Source organism: Mus caroli, chromosome 13 (genome assembly GCF_900094665.2).
Source record: "Mus caroli chromosome 13, CAROLI_EIJ_v1.1, whole genome shotgun sequence".
Classification (NCBI taxonomy): Eukaryota; Metazoa; Chordata; class Mammalia; order Rodentia; family Muridae; genus Mus; species Mus caroli.
The window spans coordinates 12,683,781-12,702,635 of NC_034582.1; the positions used below are offsets into that span (position 1 = coordinate 12,683,781).

The following is an 18,855-nucleotide window of genomic DNA, read 5'->3' on the forward strand; positions in this document are numbered from 1 at the left end:
ACACACACACACACACACACACACACACACACACACACACACCAACATCAGAATAACAGCTGTTTTATCACTAGGAATTTAAAAGCTTTAAGAGCATGAAGCAATGTTCTTATAGTTCTAAAAGAACACAAGTGCCAACTTAGTTTAGTGTACCCAGCAAAACCATCCTCCACAGATGACAGAGAAGCAAAAACTGTGCATGGTATAAACAGGCTAAAAGAAATACGTACATGTAAGCAAGCCCTGCAGAAGAGACATTTCAGATTGAAGAGAGGAATAAGTATAGACATGAGACTGAAGAAAAAAAGCAAGTGATAATACAATTGCTGAAACACAAAATACAGCTAGAAATACATGCAGCAAATAGAAAAAAAAATAAAATGTTATCAACAAACACTTTCAATAATAATTTGAAATATATGTCCTTAGCAGTCAAAAAAAAAAAAGAAAAAAAACACAGGCTAACTTAATGGATGAAGAAACAAAACTACATTCTTGTTGTCTACAAGAATATCTGCTTTAAATGTGCACAACCTTAAAGTGAAAAAAAAAAAGAAAAAAACGGAAAATAAGAGGGCTTCAAACAAGTAAAAACTTAAAGCAAACATTCTATTCCAATATTCAAAAAATTAGACATCAAACCAAAATTTATCAAACTAGATTTTATAAAAACCATTTCATTCTAATTAAGAGAATGATTACTCAAAAAGACACTACAGTCCTAGGCATATACACATCAAACTCTGTGGTACTCTATTTCTTACAAAGCAAACTCCTGAAGTTAAAGGCACAGATTAACACAAAATACAGTAAGGGTAAGTGGTTGTACTTTCTCCAGTAGACTGGTAATCTGGACAAAAAATAAAGAAAGAACCATCAAGATTAATTTATTATACCATAGATCAAATAGACCTGACATATCTACAGAATAGTCCACCCAAATCTCAAAAAAAAAAAGTACATTCTACTAAGAAGCCCATCGAAGCTTCTCTAAAATAGAACAGATCCTAGAACACACACACACACACACACACACACAAACACACACACACACAACAAATGCAATAAAAATTAAAAGCAAGAATAAAGTTCTACTAAGTACACAAACTCACACAAAAATTAAACAACTTATCACTGAATGACAAATGGGTGAGAGAAGAAATCAAGACAAATTAAATAAAACAAAAACAAAAACAAAACCCTGGAACTAAATAAAAATGAAAACACAACACAGCAGGCTATCCAGACACATGAAAAGCATTCCTAGGAGGGAAATTTATAGCTTTAAGTGCCTACATTAAAAAACCAGAAATAGCACAAATAAATGACTTAATGATGTAACTCAAGAATTTGGAAAAACAAGTATGAACAAACCCAAATCTAGTAGATGGCAAGAAATAATAAAAAACAGAGCAAAAACACAATGAAATAGAAACAAAGAAGAATGATATTAATAATTAAAGAATCTAGCCAGGCGTGGTGGTGCATGCCTTTAATCCCAGCACTTGGGAGGCAGAGGCAGGCAGATTTCTGAGTTCAAGGCCAGCCTGGTCTACAAAGTACAAAGTGAGTTCCAGGACAACCAGGGATACACAGAGAAACCCTGTCTTAAAAAACCAAAAAAAAAAAAAAAAAAAAAATTAAAGAATCTAATAAGCCTATTGTTGGAGGGGGGGGGGGAAGCAACACCCACAGATGCTTACTTAGCCCATCTACTGGAAAAAAAGAGCTGGCCCAGTTTAACAGATTCAGAGGAGGAGGGGCACATTACAATTAAAACCATGTTATAGTGGAATATGTTAAAAAGCCTGCACTCCATTATGTTGAAATTTATAAAAATACATGGCCAAGTTTCTAGATTCACTCAAACCATCAAACCAGAGGGAGATCAACAACGTAAACATATCAATAAAAACAGGATGAAACAGTAATAAAAAATCTCCTAAACACAGCCTATGACCAGAGGGCTTGATGCTAGAATTCTACCAGACATTGAAAGAACTGTAGCCAATCACTGTATCCAGAGTGAAGGGCAGTAAGGGCTGGAGAAAGAGAGGAGAGAAAAAGAGAGAGAGAGAGAGAGAGAGAGAGAGAGAGAGAGAGAGAGAGAGAGATCAAAACTGCTTCTTTAAAGCCAATGCTACTTTTACATGAAACCAAGTAAAGTCAACAGAAAAAGGAAAAAGACCAATATCCCCTATGAGCATAGATATAAAAATATTCAATAAAATACTTGAAAACCAAATACAGATCATCCACTATGATCAAGTTGGCTTTCTCCCAGTGATGTAAGGATAGTTCATCACATGTAGGGCAATCAATATAATTAATCATATAAGTGAACTTAAAGAGGAAAATCACATGGTTATCTTAGTAGATTCAGAAACGATCTTTTACAAAATCCAACATGTCTACAGGATAAAAGTCCAGAGGTAGAGAATCTACCTCAGCATAATAAAAGCTATATATGAGAAACCCACACAAAACGTCATCCTAAATCCATTTAGAACAATAGAAGACCCCATATAGATTGAGTGGAATGAAATAAAATAATGAAGGCATTACTACCTCAGATTTCAAGATAAATTAGAAAGCTATGGCAATAAGAAAAAAAAAAAAGCAGACCAGCAGAATGAAACAGAAGGCTCAAACACTTGAACATGTAACTACATCCATCTGATACTTCACAAATATGTAAACAAAACATTTACTGGAGAAAAGATAGCATAATCAACAAATAGTGCTGGAAAAACAGTATGTCTACATGTAGAAAAACAAAATTAATATCAACCAATCTGCATGAACTTTAACTTCAGATGAGTTAAAAAGCAATAGAAAGCATAGACAGCACCCCCACAGGATACAGGTGTAGGAAAGGGGCTTTCGGAATAAGATGCCATACTACAGCTAGGAAATGGAAACAATCCTAATATCTTTCCATTAATGAATGGATAATGAAAATCTGGTGCATATCCACACAGTAATCCTATTCAGCGGTATAGAAAATATGCAATCGTGACATTTTCAAGTAATAGAAGAGAGAAGATAAAATCGAGTGAATGAACCCAGATCCAGAATGTCTCTGCTATCTGTAGTCCCTACCTACAAATCTTCAGATATGAGAATATAACCTGCAGAAACCACAAGAGCCAGGACAGTAAAATGTAATCACAGGGTTATGGGAGCACTAAAGATAGAAATACCAGGCTAGAGGTGGTTTCAAAATATAAATAGAAAAATAGAGAGCTTTAGTTGGAGAGGGAACATGAAAGTTCATACAGAAGGAGAAGGAGGGAGGAATAAATAACACTAAGGATGTTTGAGAAGTCATAATGGATCATATAAATTTATGTTTACCTAAAATTAACTATAATACATATGTATACACAAGTGTATGTATACACAAATGTATATAGTTGAAATGAAGTTATGCCACATAGGGTAATAATACTCTTCATAAGAGCAATAGACAATCTAGCAAAAACTCTAGTATCAGGTATGTGAAATCATGCTTTAAATTGTTGCCAAGGGAGTCCAAGAGGCTCATAAAAAATACAGAGTACTCCTGGTGACCCTTGACTGCCTCCTAGAAATTGAAGGTAAGCCCCCCGTTGCTGAATACACCACTGTACTTCAGACATAGGACTTAAACGAATCAAGGTGCACCTGGCCATAAAGTTTCTTTCTTGGGAACTATCTTCAGAATACCAGAAGCTGCTGTGCAAAATGCTAAAGGAAGGGGTGTAATTAATAGTTCTACCAAGTTTTGATGTCTATGAAACACAAATATGCTCAGCATGGCAAGATATCCCTAATGTTGATACATATATCTTGATTATAATCAACATGTTTATTTGGATGTAAGACCTACTAAGTAAGAATATATTTCTATTGGTGCTATAGTATTTATATTACATTCATATGTCTTGCTATTTAAACTACTGTATTTATATTAATCTGTATACATCTATAATATGTTATATAACAATATAACTGTCATGTTACATTATTCTATTCATATTATGTATATCACAGCTGTACACCTCTCTATTCAGATTATAATATTTTAACTGTATCTGTGCATCTATCTCTATTTGCATTATATTATTTATATCACATCTGTGTATCTCTATTCATATTATTTATATAACATTTATCTCTCTATTCTTTTGATGTAATTACATTTTAATTTAAAAATTAATAGACCAATGATCAATTTTTAAAGAGCAGTTGACATCAATGCATTACAGTATAATTCAGTTTACAGTACCTAGAGGAGACAACCATAAAAGTCTAAACTCCATTTACATAAATAGATTATTTTTAATGGGAAATTTTATTTACTTACATGTCAAATATTATCCCCTTTCCCGGTTGCCCCTCTGCAAATCCCCTATTCCATTTCCCCTTACCCTGCTTCTATGATGGTGCTCCCCAACCCAGATACCCACTCCTGCCTTACTACCCTAGCATTCCTCTACACTGGAGCATCAAGCCTTTACAGGACCAAGGGGCCCCTCCCATTGATGCCAGATAATGCCCCTTCACCTCTTTCAGTCCTTCCCCTAACTCCTCCATTGGAGTCCTTGTGCTGTGAGTATCCACATCTGTACTGGTCAGGATCTGTCAGAGCCTCTCAGGAGACAGCGCTATCAGGCTCCTGTCAGCAAGCACTTCTGGGCATCAACAATAGTGTCTGGGTTTGGTGTCTGCATGTGGGATGGATCCCCAGGTGGGGCAGTCTCTGGATGGCCTTTCCTTCAGTCTGTGCTTCACTCTTTGTCCCTGTATTTCTTTTAGACATGAGCAATTCTGGGTTAAAATTTTGGAGATGGGTGGGTGACCCCATCCCTCAACTGGGGCAATGCCTAAACTCTGGATATGTTCTTGACAGGTTCACCCTCCCCTTTGTGGGATATTTCAGCTACTGTCATCCCCATGAGATCATGAGAGGCCTTTGCTTTTATAGCATCTGGGATTTTATAGTTGCTACCCCCACTTTCCTATCGCCCATTGCTACACACCTCAGTTCAAATTCCTGACATTCTGAGGGCTTCACGCAGGTTCCTGGGGGCAGAAGTGGTGGTCCTACTTGTGCTCACAGGTTTGTCAGCATTCCTGGGAGACCAGCTCTCTCCTGGTGGGATCCAGGTATGGAGAGCTATGGCACAGGGTCAGCTCTGGGGCACAGATGGAAATTGAAAGGATCCTCTCTATTCATAGTAGACTATATTACATATGTTCACTAGAGTTTTATATTACATTTTGCATCTTTATAATCATACAATAGTATTTATATTTCATCTGTGCATCATTTCATTTTACTGAATTTACAATAAACATGTATTTTTCATTTAATTACTAAGTAACATAAGTAATATATTTTGTATTTGTACATTTTATACAATTTCTTTTCTTATTTGTGATGCTAATTTGTCTACCCAATGATGTCACACATGGATATATCCTCAATTACTTTTTCCAGTAAACATATTCTTGTTTAAATGCACTACAGTAATTTTTTGGTTTGACGTTGTGGTTTGAACATGATGTACTCATAGTTCCTTGTATCTGAATACTTGGCCTCAGATACTGGGCACGAAGCTAGACAATTTGGCATTCCCCCTGCTGGCTTTTGATCTTGCTCCCTCACTATGTCCCATTCCTCCATTTGGAGTAGTAAAGTTGATATGTCAAAAGTATGTCATTTACTTTTTTATTTTATGGAGGTTTACAATTAATAGATTGCTTGGAGTCTCAGCCACAGCTCTCCATACCCAAGTTCATGCGAGTGAGAGGTCTCCAAGGAGTGCTGACACACCTGAGAGCACAGGTGAGACCACCACTTCTGCTCAAATTCCTGACCCAAGAGAGACCCAAGAGGGACCCACCCAGAGCTATCAGGACACAGGAACCAAGGAACAGCTGGGGACAGAACCCTTCCAGCTTCTCATTCACAGTCACAATCCAGACTATAGGGAGTTTCAAAGTTAGACTAAATGCATTTTGCATTATGAGATGGCCACAGGACTATGGGGTCCAGAAAGTAGAATGCTGTGGTTTGAAACCATGGTCTCATGCCTTGGAATGCTCAGTCCCCATTAGTGGCACTGTTTGGGGAGGTTTAAGAGATATGGAGTTGGGCTTTAAGAATTTAAAGACTGGCACCATTCTCAGCTTTTCCTCTCTACTTCTTGCTTGCAGTTTATGATGTGAACCATTGGCCATCATGCTTGTTGCTTGCTGCCAAACTTCCCAACCATAATACATTTTTATTTTTCTGGAACCAAAACCCAGAAAAATTCTTCTTTCTCTAAGTTTCTTTGATCATAATGTTTTGCCACAGCAATATAAATTGCCACAGCCTGATACAGTTGGCATGTCTGTGAGATGAAGTCTCACAATCCCTGGCTACCTGGAACTTAATAACCATCCCACATCATCCTTTTGAATAGTGGTATCACAGGTGTGTACTACTGCACCTGCCTAACTCTCCTCCTGCCAATGACCCCTTCTCTCCAGGGTTTCCAATATACATAATGTTTCTGTGTACACTATTCATTTCTTCCTAGGGACGTAACATGTCTTTACTTAGAGCAAGGCAGAACTGCTGAGTTGCAGGCACATTTTACCATGCTATCATTGACCAAAGAGTTCTCTAAAAGATTTTACACTCACTGGTACTTCTAGCACAGACAACATTCTTAACCCTGTTGCTACCAGAGTTTAAGTTCTGTCAGTATAATGTATATGGAGTGATATCTTAGGGCTATATAAGCTGCATTTCCCACAGAAATAAAAATAAATATTATATCCTAGTAGTCACAGATGTTGGATGTTATTTTGTTTCTCTTTGTATATTATGAGCTTATCAGAACTACTGAATAATAAAAGCACAGATCCTTCGCCAAATATATGTTTTTCTATTTTTCAATTTACTTCTAGACTACTGCTTGCTTTTTTCTCTTATTTAACCTTTCATATGGAAAAATTTTATGTTATGTGTGGTGTTGTGATGTGGGGAAATGCAGGGATATGAGTTTGGAAGAGTATGTGTATGTATGCATGATATGCCTCCCTCCCTTCCCCACCGCCAGTGTGTGTGTGTGTGTGTGTGTGTGTGTGTGTGTGTGTGTATACAATGGACAAAGGAGGACATTAAATATCTTTTTTATTTGCCACCTTAATCTGTTACTCAATCTGAAGTTGTTTCTTTTTTAATCATTTCATTTGTTTTACATTTCAAATAATATCCCCCTTTCCAGTTATGCATCCACAGACCCCCCCAATCCCATAGCCCCTCTTTCTTCTCCATTTTAACTCTATGAATGTGTTCCTCCACCCACTCACCCACTCATGTCTCACCACTCTAGCATCCCTCTATGCTGGGGCATCAAGCCTCCACAGAACCAAGGCCCTCCCCTCCCATTGATGTCAGATAAGGCCATCCTTTGCTACATATGTATCTGGAGCCATAGGTGCTTCCATGTGTATTCTTTGGTTGATGGCTTAGTTCCTGGGAGCTGTAGGTGGTCTAGTTAGTTTATATTATTCTTCCTATGGGGTTGTAATCCCAGTCAGCTCTTTCAGTCCTTTCCCTAGCTCTTCCATTTGGGGTCCCTAGGATCAGTCCAATGGTTGGCTGTGAGTATCTACATCTGTATTGGTCAGGTGCTGGTAGAACCTCTCAGGGAACAGCCATACCAGGAGCCTGTCAGCAAGTACTTCTTGGCATCTGCAATAGTGTGTGTGTGGGGGGGGGGATGTCCACAGATGAGATGGATTCCTATGTGGGGCAGTCTCTGGATGGCCTTTCCTTCAGTCTCTGATCCATGTTTTCTCCTTGTCTTTCCTTTGGACAGGAACATTTCTGGGTTAAAATTTTTGAGATGGGTAAAGCCCCATCCTTCAACTGGGAACCATGCCTATCTACTGGAGATGGCTTCTACAGGTTCTATATCCCTTGTTGAGTATTTCTGCTAACGTCATTGCATTGGGGTCCTGGGAGCCTCTCCTTTCCCTGGCATCTGGGACTTTCTAGTGGCTACTCCAGTTCCCCATCCCCCATTGCTATATGTTTCTATTCAATTTACTGATCTTCTGTAATTCTCTTCTGTCCCTTCCAAAACCTGATCCTGTCTCCCTATTCTTTCCCTTTCCCTCCTCTCTCCCTCCCTGATACCTCCCTCCTTATACCTCCTGTGATTATGGTGCTCCCCCCACTATGTAGGATTGTAGCATCTACACTTCGATCTTTCTTCTTAAGCTCCATATGGTTTGTGGGTTGTATCGTGGGTATCATGAGCATTTGGACTAATATCCACTTATCAGTGAGTACATACCATGCATGTTCTTTTGTGTCTGGGTTATCTCATTCAGGATGATATTTTCTTTTTTTTTTTTCAATGTTCTATTAGGTATTTTCTTCATTTACATTTCAAATGCTATCCCAAAAGTCCCCTATACCCTGCCCCCTCGCCCTGCTCCCCTACCCACCCACACCCACTTCTTGGCCCTGGCATTCCCTTGTACTGGGGCATATAAAGTTTACAAGACCAAGGGGTCTCTCTTTCCAATGATGGCCAACTATGTCATCTTTTGCTACATATGCACCTCTGGGGGTACTGATTAGTTCATATTGTTGTTCCCCCTATAGGGTTGCAGACCCCTTCAGCTCCTTGAGTACTTTCTCTAGCTCCTCCATTAGGGGCCCTAGTTCCATCCATTTGCATTAGAATTTCATGAAGTCATTGTTTTAATAGCTGAGTAGTACTCCATTGTGTAAATGTACCTCATTTTTTGTGTCCATTCCTCTGTTGAGGGATGTCTGGGTTCTTTTCAACTTTTGGCTGTTATACATAATGCTGCTGTGAACATAGTGGAGCATGTGTCCTTGTTATATATTGGAACATCTTTTGGGTATATGCCCAACTGAGTCTTCAGGTAGAACAATTTCCAGTTTTTTGAGTAACCGCCAGACTGATTTCCAAAGTGGTTTTACCAGCTTGCAGTTCCTCCAGCAATGGAGGAGTGTTCCTCTTTCTCCACATCCAACCTAGCACCTAATGTAACATTTGTTTTTGATCTTAGCCATTCTGATTGGTGTAAAGTGGAATCTCAGAGTCATTTTGATTTGTATTTACCTGCTGACTACGGATGTTGAACATTTCCATAAGTGCTTCTCAGTCATTCAAGGTTCCTCAGTTGAGAATTCTTTGTTTAGCTCTGTACCTTAGTTTTTAATAGGGTTATTTTGATGTCTGAAATCTAACTTCTTGAATTCTTTGCAATATTTTGGATGTTAGCACTCTATGGGATGTAGGGTTGGTAAAGATCTTTTCACAATCTGTGGGTTGCCATTTTGTCTCATTGACAGTGTCCTTTGCCTTTCAGAAGCCTTTCAATTTTTTGAGGTCCCATTTGTCAATTGTTGATCTTATAGTAAGTCTTTGAAGAAAAAAGTTGAAGACCTCAGAAGATAGAAATATCTCCCATGCTGATGGATTGCCAGGATTAACCTAGTAAAAATGGCCATCTTACCAAAAGCAATCTATACATTCAATGCAATCCCCATCAAAATTTCAACTCAATTCTTCACAGAGATAGAAAGTTAATTCTCAAATTCATCTTAAATAACAAAATACCCAGGATAGGTAAAACCATTCTCAACAATAAAAGAACTTTTAGGGGAATCACTATCCCAGACCTGGAGCAATAGTGGAAAAAAACAAACAAACAAACAAACAAAAAACTACATGCTATTGGTAGAGAGACAGGCAAGTAGATCAATGGAATAGAATTGAAGACACAGAAATAAACCCATACACCTATTGTCACTTGATCTTTGACAAGCCAAAACCATAAAGTGGAAAAAAGACAGCATTATCAACAAATAGTGCTGATTCAACTGGAGGTATGTAGAAGAATACAAATTCATCCATTCTTATTTTCTTGTATAAAGCTTAAGTCTAAGTGGATCAAGCTCAGTGTTTCAAATCAGTTGTACTTGCTAGTGCTATCCCGAATCCACCTTAGCCCAACCCCTAATGGTATGGGTACAGGCTCATTAGGCCATGCCTGGTTTTGACATATGTAACAGATTTGATCTCTGGTACTGAGGCTTGTGAATCAATCATTCACCCAGTGAGCATCTCTCCAGCCAAAACCTTTACTTTTAATGTTGTCAAATTGTTATTGTTGTGCTGAAGAATTCTAGCTTTTATACTGCTGTGAGACATAACAATACCTAGTTCATCCAATTGTTATGAGAAATTAAATGGACATATTATGGGCATTTAGAATAGTATGAAGGACTAGATAAGTGATCTTTTAGTATTAGACACATACAACTAAGCTAACATTATGGGGAGAAAATTATTGGCAGGGAAGTAGCAGTTATTGGAATGGGAATTTTAGAAATAAAATTTTGATAGTGGGCTGCAGTCCTACAGGAAATGATCTCTAGACAAATATGAATAAACCCAAACCAAACCAGTGAGGCTCTACAAAATCCAGACTGGAGTTCCTAGCTCAGTAACTATAAACAGGCTTGTGACACTTCTATAACCCACAGAGAAACAGCTGGAATTTGTTGGTCGATATTCTACCATAAAAAGAATCATGGGTTTAATGTTTCCTGCAATTTCTTCAGACCTTATTTCCTCTTCGGTATTTTCCCTTCTCTATTACAATGAATTATGGCTAAAGTTATCTTCTTTTCGCTCAGCATTCACCTACTCTCCCCATTATCTGCATGCTAATTTACAGGCCACACAAAAACTGAACATCTATGCAGGAAATTCAGTCAAAGGCTTCTTTCCCAGTGCCACTTAGAACTGTCCATGTAACGTTCTCTTAAACACATTGAGACAAGAGCTTGAGTAGTCAACATGTCTTAAAACTAACACTAGTTTTCAGTATATCAACAATTCTGATTCACACGTATTATCATTCATTGATCACAAATGAACTATTGCGGGCGATTTTAAATGAAGTATGGATTATCATATATCACTGGTCTGTCTAGCAGCACTGTATCTGCTTATGAACTCCAACAGCACTGTGCAAATCTGATACCAAAAATTTGCTCACATTGTCTTGGTTCTGTGACCTGATAGGTTGCCTATCCATGCTAGAAAATGACACACCCATATGAAGAGCTATTAATAAAGTAATGTAAAATTATTGGAGAAAAGTTATTTAGTTAGGTAGAAATAAAAGCAAATATTGCTTTGTCATGTGGAAATAATTTTGATGATGTATATTCTTTTTTGTATATCTTTTTTAAAAAATTTTTATTAGATATTTTCTTCATTTGCATTTCAAATGCTATCCCAAAAGTCTCCTATGCCCTCCCCCTGCCCTGCAACCCAACCCACCCAATCCTGCTTCCTGGCCCTGGCATTCCACTGTACTGGGGCATATAATCTTTGCAAGACTAAGGGCCTCTCCTCTCAATGATGGCTGACTAGGCCATCTTCTGCTACATATGCACCTAGAGACACAAGCTCAGGGAGTACTGTTTGGTTCATATTGCTGTTTCTCCTATAGGTTTACAGACCTTTTTAGCTCCTTGGGTACTTTCTCTAGCTCCTCCATTGGGGGCCCTGTGTTCCATCCAATAGACGACTGTGAGCATCCACTTTTATATTTGCCAGGCACTGGCATAGCCTCAAAAGAGACAGGTATATCAGGGTCATGTCAGCAAAATCTTGCTGGCATATGCAATAGTGTCTGGGTTTGGTGGCTGATTATGGTATGGATCCTCGGGTGGGGCAGTCTCTGGATGGTCCTTCCTTCCATCTCAGCTCCAACTTTGTCTCTGTAACTCCTTCCACGGGTGTTTTGTTCCCCATTCTAAGGAGAGACAGAATGGCTAAGATAAAAAACTCAGGTGACAAAAGATGCTGGCGAGGATGTGAAGAAAGAGGAACATTCCTCCATTGCTGGTGGAATTACAAGCTTATTCAATCACTCTGGAAATCAGTCCAGAAGTTCCTCAGAAAACTGGACATAGTACTACTGGAAGATCCAGCAACATCCCTCCTGGGCACATACCCAGAAAATGTTCCAACTGGTAATAAGAACACATGTTCCACATGTTCATAGCAGCCTTATTTATAATAGCCAGAAGCTGAAAAGAACCCAGATGTCCATCAACAGAGGAATGGATACAGAAAATGTGGTACATTTACACAATGGAGTACTACTCAGCTATTAAAAAGAATGAATTTATGAAATTCCTAGGCAAATGGATGGACCTGGAGGGCATCATCCTGAGTGAGGTAACCCAATCACAAAAGAACTCGCATGATATGCACTGATAAGTGGATATTAGCCCAGAAACTTAGAATACACAAGATAAAATTTGCAAAACACATGAAACTCATGAAGAAGGAAGACCAAAGTGTGGATGTATATCCTTTTGCATGAATAAGCATATATTTTAAAAATTAAAAATAGCTTACAATATTTTGTAAACATCTTAACCTTGGCAATCCTATGCATAGATTTTTAAAAAGTTCTATACTGAGTCATTTGAACTGCTTCAAAAATATCCATTGGAGAGGATAAAAGGAGGGATAAAAAATACTAATGGCCTTTCAAAACTGCTGCATGTTGCATGGAAGCCTACTACTGTAGTCTTCTTAACACACACACACACACACACACACACCATATTTTTTAAAGCTGCCCTATAAGAGAGAAACAATATTTCTCCTAGACTATATAGTCTAACAAATAAAAGCCCAGTTAGGACTGGTTAGAGGTGTTTTGTTTTTTTTTGTTTGTTTGTTTGAGTGTTGGCCAGAGAGGTTCCATAAACTCTCAAGTATTCAGGCTATTGTTATTGTTCTTGGTTGCCCCCTAGAACTTGATTGTATGGTCCTATAGCTTATCACAACAAATATTTGAATTGTACAACATGAAAAAACTGAGCTGATACTGAAAAAAAGTTCATCCCTACTGAGTAGCTATCATACTGATAGAAGGTGCTATGCAATCTACTGGAAGAGAAAAATAATCATCGAACATACTCAGCTGTGAACCCAGAAAGCCACAATAAGAAAGGGTGTGGGAGCCATTGCTGTGGGTATAATAGTTACATGAATGCCATCTATTAACAAATACTTTCTGATTGGGTTTAGATTCAAATCCACAAGATGAAACCTGTGCTTCACACAATTTTCAAACCAGAAAATTATGGCTACACAGGTATTAAGCCTTAGGAGAGAACTTACTACTAATATTTTTGTTAAATGTCCATATTTAACTATATGGACATATATGGAATATGACTGATTCCTAGTACGTTATTATTATTGCCATAGACTAGTATATTTCTCGGGCCCTATCTGAGAAGCTTCCATATGCAGCAATGGTGACTAACACAGGGACTCACAATTATCCAATGCATAAATAAATAAATTTCACATTACTCAGATCTAAATAGAATACATACTACATTCCCACTTACAGGGTCCATTGCAGAAGAGGTGGCAAAAAAAATAAAAAGTATAAGATAAGAGCCACAGTCAGTGAATGACTTCAAGAAAACATTATCTTCTGGACATATCCAGAAAGCTGTACATATGAAGTCATAGCAGTAATGACAGCATACACAAGACCTGTGTGGGCTCAAGCCAGATGACATCTCAATACAGAAAAGGGAACTATGTTTTAAATCCTATACCTATCTTTAGAGCTAAAAATAAACAAAAAGCACAACATTGAGTAGATAGAGAAGGGGGGTTAGATCTGAGACAATTGGAGGAGGGAATGAATAGGAACAAAAACATTGTTCAAAGTTCTCAAAGAACTAATAATTTTTAAAGAATATCCACTATAAGGAACAAGCCTCAGATATTTAAACAAACTCCAGATGTTAGATATGCACATTTTATTTTGCTATTGTTGGAGAATATAACCACAATAAACATATTTATAACTAAATCTCATTCTAGAAATGAAAGTATTATACTTCACCCATTACTACACCATTGTATTAGTATATTCAACGAGGATTTCCTGAATCAGTCAAGAAACACTGTCAAGAAGTTGAAATATTGAATAAAGCAAGTAAAAATGCAAATCTTCAAACAACTTATCTAAGGCAAAAGAGAAAGGAGGAAACACATTTCACTTCTGGAATTTCTATGGAGAAAAATTAAGTTAAAAACACAGCCCCTCTGTCTGCTGATGTGTTATTTAATAGTTAACAAAAGAAGAACTTGAAAAGGAGATGAAGTGTTAAATGAATTGTAAGCAGATCCTTGAAGTGGAAACTTCTAGTTTCTTTGGAAAGTTAGTTGTGTCAAATGATGCTTTGCTGGGGCACACAGATCAAAGGATGTCTTGCTAAAGCAGACACATGAAGGAATGTCTTCCTGAAGTAGACACAGGTGAAAGGATGTTTTGATACAGCAAAAACATGGAAGCGCCTGTGATGACGGAGCACAAATGTGACCCCACAGACACTGAGAGTCGAGCACTGAGCATTGATTGGTTTGGTTGTTCCACCTCGAGACTAATTGCTAATAACATGCATGTATTGGTGTGCCTTATATAGCATGGAGCTGAACTTATGGTAACACTATCATTGAGAGAAGCATGACAAAGAACTGCTCATGAGGTTCCTGCAGCAGAGTCACAAAAAGGTATTTTATATTATTTGTGACTATTTTGAAGGGTGTTGCTCCCCTAATTTTTTTCTCAGCATGTTTATCCTTTGTGTGGAAAAGACCACTGATTTGTTTGAGTTAATTTTATATCCAGCTACTGCACTGAAGGTGTTTATCAGGTTTAGTAGTTCTCTGGTGAAATTTTGGGGGTCACATATATACTATCATATTATCTGCAAATAGTGATATATTGACTTCTTCCTTTCCAATTTGTATCCCTTTGATCTCCTTTTGTTGTCTAATTGTCAAGGACTTCAAGTACTATATTAAATAAGTAGTGAGAGAGTAGGCAGCCTTGTCTAGTTCCTGATTTTAGTGGGATTGATTCAAGTTTCTGTCTATTTAGTTTGATGTTGGCTACTGGTTTGCTGTATATTGCCTTTATTATGTTTAGTTATGGGCCTTGAATTCCTGGTCCTTCCAAGACTTTTATCATGAATGGGTGTTGGATATTGTCAAATGCTTTCTCAGCATCTAATGAGATGATCATGTGGCTTTTGTTTTTGAGTTTGTTTGTTTATATAGTGGATTATGTTGATGGATTTATGTCTATTGAAGCATCCCTGCATCCCTGGAATGAAGCCTACTTGATCATGAAGGATGATTGTTTTGATGTGTTCTTGAATTCGGTTTGCGAGAATTTTATTGAGTATTTTTGCATTGATATTCATAAGGGAAATTGGTCTGAAGTTCTCGATCTTTGTTGGGTCTTTATGTGGTTTAGGTATCAGAGTAATTATGGCTTCATAGAACAAATTGGGTAGCGTACCTTCTGTTTCTATTTTGTGGAATAGNTTGAGGAGAGTTGGAATTAGGTCTTCTTTGAAGGTCTGATAGAACTCTGCACTAAACCCATCAGGTCCTGGGATTATTTTGTTAGGGAGACTGTTAATAATTGTTCCTATTTCTTTAGAGGAAATGGGACTGTTTAGATCATTAGTCTGATCCTGATTTAACTTTGGTACCTGGTATCTGTCTAGGAAATTGTCCATTTCATCCAGGTTTTCCAGTTGTGTTGAGTATAGGCTTTTGTAGTAGGACCTGATGTTTTTTTGGATTTTCTCAGATTCTGTTGTCTCCCTTTTCATTTCTGATTTTGTTAATTAGGATATGGTCCCTGTATCCTCTAGTTAGTCTGGCTAAGGATTTATCTATCTTGTTGTTTTTCCCAAAAAAACCAAAACCAAAACCAAACAAACAAAAAACAGCTCCTGGTTTGGTTGATTCTTTGTATAGTTCTTTTTGTTTTTATTTGGTTGATTTAAGCTCTGAGTTTGATTATTTCTTGCCATCTACTCCTCTTGGGTAAATTTGCTTCCTTTTGTTCTAGAGCCTTTAGATATCCTGTCAAGCTGCTAGTGTATGCTCTCTCCTGTTTATTTTTGGCGGCCCTCATGGCTATGAGTTTTCCTCTTAGGACTGCTTTCATTGTGTCACAAAAGTTTATGGTATATTGTAGCTTCATTTTCATTAAACTCTAAAAAGTCTTTAATTTCTTTCTTTATTTCTTCCTTGACCAAGGTATCATTGAGTAGAGTGTTGTTCAGCTTCCAAGTAAATGTTGGCTTTTTATTATTCATGTTGTTATTGAAGATCAGCCTTAGTCCATCGTGATCTGATAAGATGCATGGGACAATTTCAATATTTTTGTTATCTGTTGAGGCCTGTTTTGTGACTGATTATATGGTCACTTTTGTTATATCCTTTTGTTTTAGGATAAAATGTTCTATAGATATCAGTTAAATCCATTTGTTTCATAACTTCTGTTAGTTTCAATGTGCCTCTGTTTAGTTTCTGTTTCCAGGATCTGTCCGTTGATGAGAATGGTGTGTTGAAGTCTCCCACTACTATTGTGGGCAGTGCAATGTGTGCTTTGAGCTTTACTAAACTTTCTTTAATGAATGTGGATGTCCTTGTATTTGGAACATAGATGTTCAGAATTGAGAGTTCTTCTTGGTAAATTTTCCTTTGATGAATATGAACTGTCCCTCCTTACCTTTTTTGATAACTTTGGGTTGAAAGTCAATTTTATTTGATATTAGAATGGCTACTCCATCTTGGTCTTGGGACCATTTACTTGGAAAATTGTTTTCCAGCCTTTTACTCTGAGGTAGTGTCTGTCTTGTCACTGAGGTGGGTTTCCTATATGCAGCAAAAGGTTGGGTCCTGTTTAAGTAACCAGTCTGTTAGTCTATGTCTTTTTACTGGGGAATTGAGTCCATTGATCTTAAGAGGTATTAAGGAAAAGTCATTGTTGCTTCCTGTTATTTTTGTTGTTAGAATTGGAATTTTTTCATGTGGCTATCTTCTTTTAGGTTTGTTGAGAGATTACTTTCTTGCTTTTTCTAGAGAGTAGTTTCCCTCCTTGTGTTGGAGTATTCCCTTTATTATCCTTTATAGGGCTGGATTTGTGGAAATATATTGTGTAAATTTGGTTTTGTCATGGAATACTTTGGTTTTTCCATTTATGGTAATTGAGAGTTTTGCTGGGTATAGTAGCCTGGGCTGGCATTTGTGTTCTCTTAGGGTCTGTATGACATCTGCCCAGGATCTTCTTGCTTTCATAGTCTCTGGGGAGAAGTCAACTGTAATACTGATAGGTTTGTCTTTATATGTTACTTGACCTTTATCCCTTACTCCTTTCAATATTGTTTCTTTGTTTTGTGCAGTTGGTGTTTTGATGATAATGTGACAGGAGGAATTTCTTATCTGGTCCAAACGATTTGGCATTCTGTAGGCTTCTTGTCTGTTCATGGGCATCTCTTTCTTTAGGTTAGGGAAGTTTTCTTCTGTAATTTTGTTGAAGATATTTACTGGCCCTTTCAGTTGGGAATCTTCACTCTCTTCTATACCTATTATCCTTAGGTTTGGTCTTCTCATTGTGTCCTGGATTTCCTGGATGTTTTGGGTTAGTATCTTTTTGCATTTTGCCTTTTCTTTGATTGTTATGTCAATGCTTTCTATGGTATCTTCTGCACCTGAAATTCTCTCTTCAATCTCTTGTATTCTGTTGGTGATGCTTGCATCTATGGCTCCTGACTTCTTTCGTAGGTTTTCTATTTCTAGAGTTGTCTCCCTTTGTGATATCTTTATTGTTTCTACTTCCATTTTTATATCCTTGATGGTTTTTTTTCAATTCTTTACCCTGTTTGGATATGTTCTCTGGTATTTCTTTAAGGGAGTTATTTATGTCCTTTTTATGGTCCTACATCATCAATGAGAAGTGATTTTTAGATCCATATCTTCCTTTTCTGTTGTGATGGTATATCCAGTACTTGATATGGTGGGTGAGTTGGGTTCTGATGATGCCAAGTAACCTTGGCTTCTATTGCTTTTTGTTTTTGTTTTTATTCTTTTTGTTTTGTTTTTTTGTTTGTTTGTTTTTGTTTTTCGAGACAGGGTTTCTCTGTATAGCCCTGGATGTCCTGGAACTTAGTAACCTTGGCTTCTATTGCTTTTTGTTTTTGTTTTTATTCTTTTTGTTTTGTTTTTTTGTTTGTTTGTTTTTGTTTTTCGAGACAGGGTTTCTCTGTATAGCCCTGGATGTCCTGGAACTTAGTAACCTTGGCTTCTATTGCTTTTTGTTTTTGTTTTTATTCTTTTTGTTTTGTTTTTTTGTTTGTTTGTTTTTGTTTTTCGAGACAGGGTTTCTCTGTATAGCCCTGGATGTCCTGGAACTTAGTAACCTTGGCTTCTATTGCTTTTTGTTTTTGTTTTTATTCTTTTTGTTTTGTTTTTTTGTTTGTTTGTTTTTGTTTTTCGAGACAGGGTTTCTCTGTATAGCCCTGGATGTCCTGGAACTTAGTTTGTAGACCAGGCTAGGCGTGTGCCACCATGCCTGGCGTTTCTGTTGCTTTTGTTCTTATGCTTGCCTCCTGCCATCTGATTATCTCAAGTGCTCCCCTCCCTAGATATATCTGATTGGAGCCTGTCCTTCCTGCAATCCCAGTTGAGTCAGAACTTCTCCTAGTCCAGCTGTCTTTGTAATCCTATGATTCTGGAATCCTGTGATGCTGAGATTCTGGGTGTGCCAGAGTTCTTGGCAGTCAAGCTTCCTCAGATACCCTGAGATCCTGGTGCGACCAAGATCCTAAGATCCTGGGCATGTTAGAGTGCCTGGCAGTGGTACCTCCTCTGGGGAATGTGGGGCTGTCCACTGAGTTTGAAACCAAGG

At 37.6% G+C, this 18,855-nt stretch overlaps 1 protein-coding gene across 5 annotated transcripts in view; it reads right to left on the bottom strand.

Moving 5' to 3' along the window:
* The window catches only part of Sugct (succinyl-CoA:glutarate-CoA transferase), a 778,692-nt gene that overhangs the window by 367,979 nt on the left and 391,858 nt on the right, over positions 1–18,855 (bottom strand). The window lies entirely within an intron of this gene.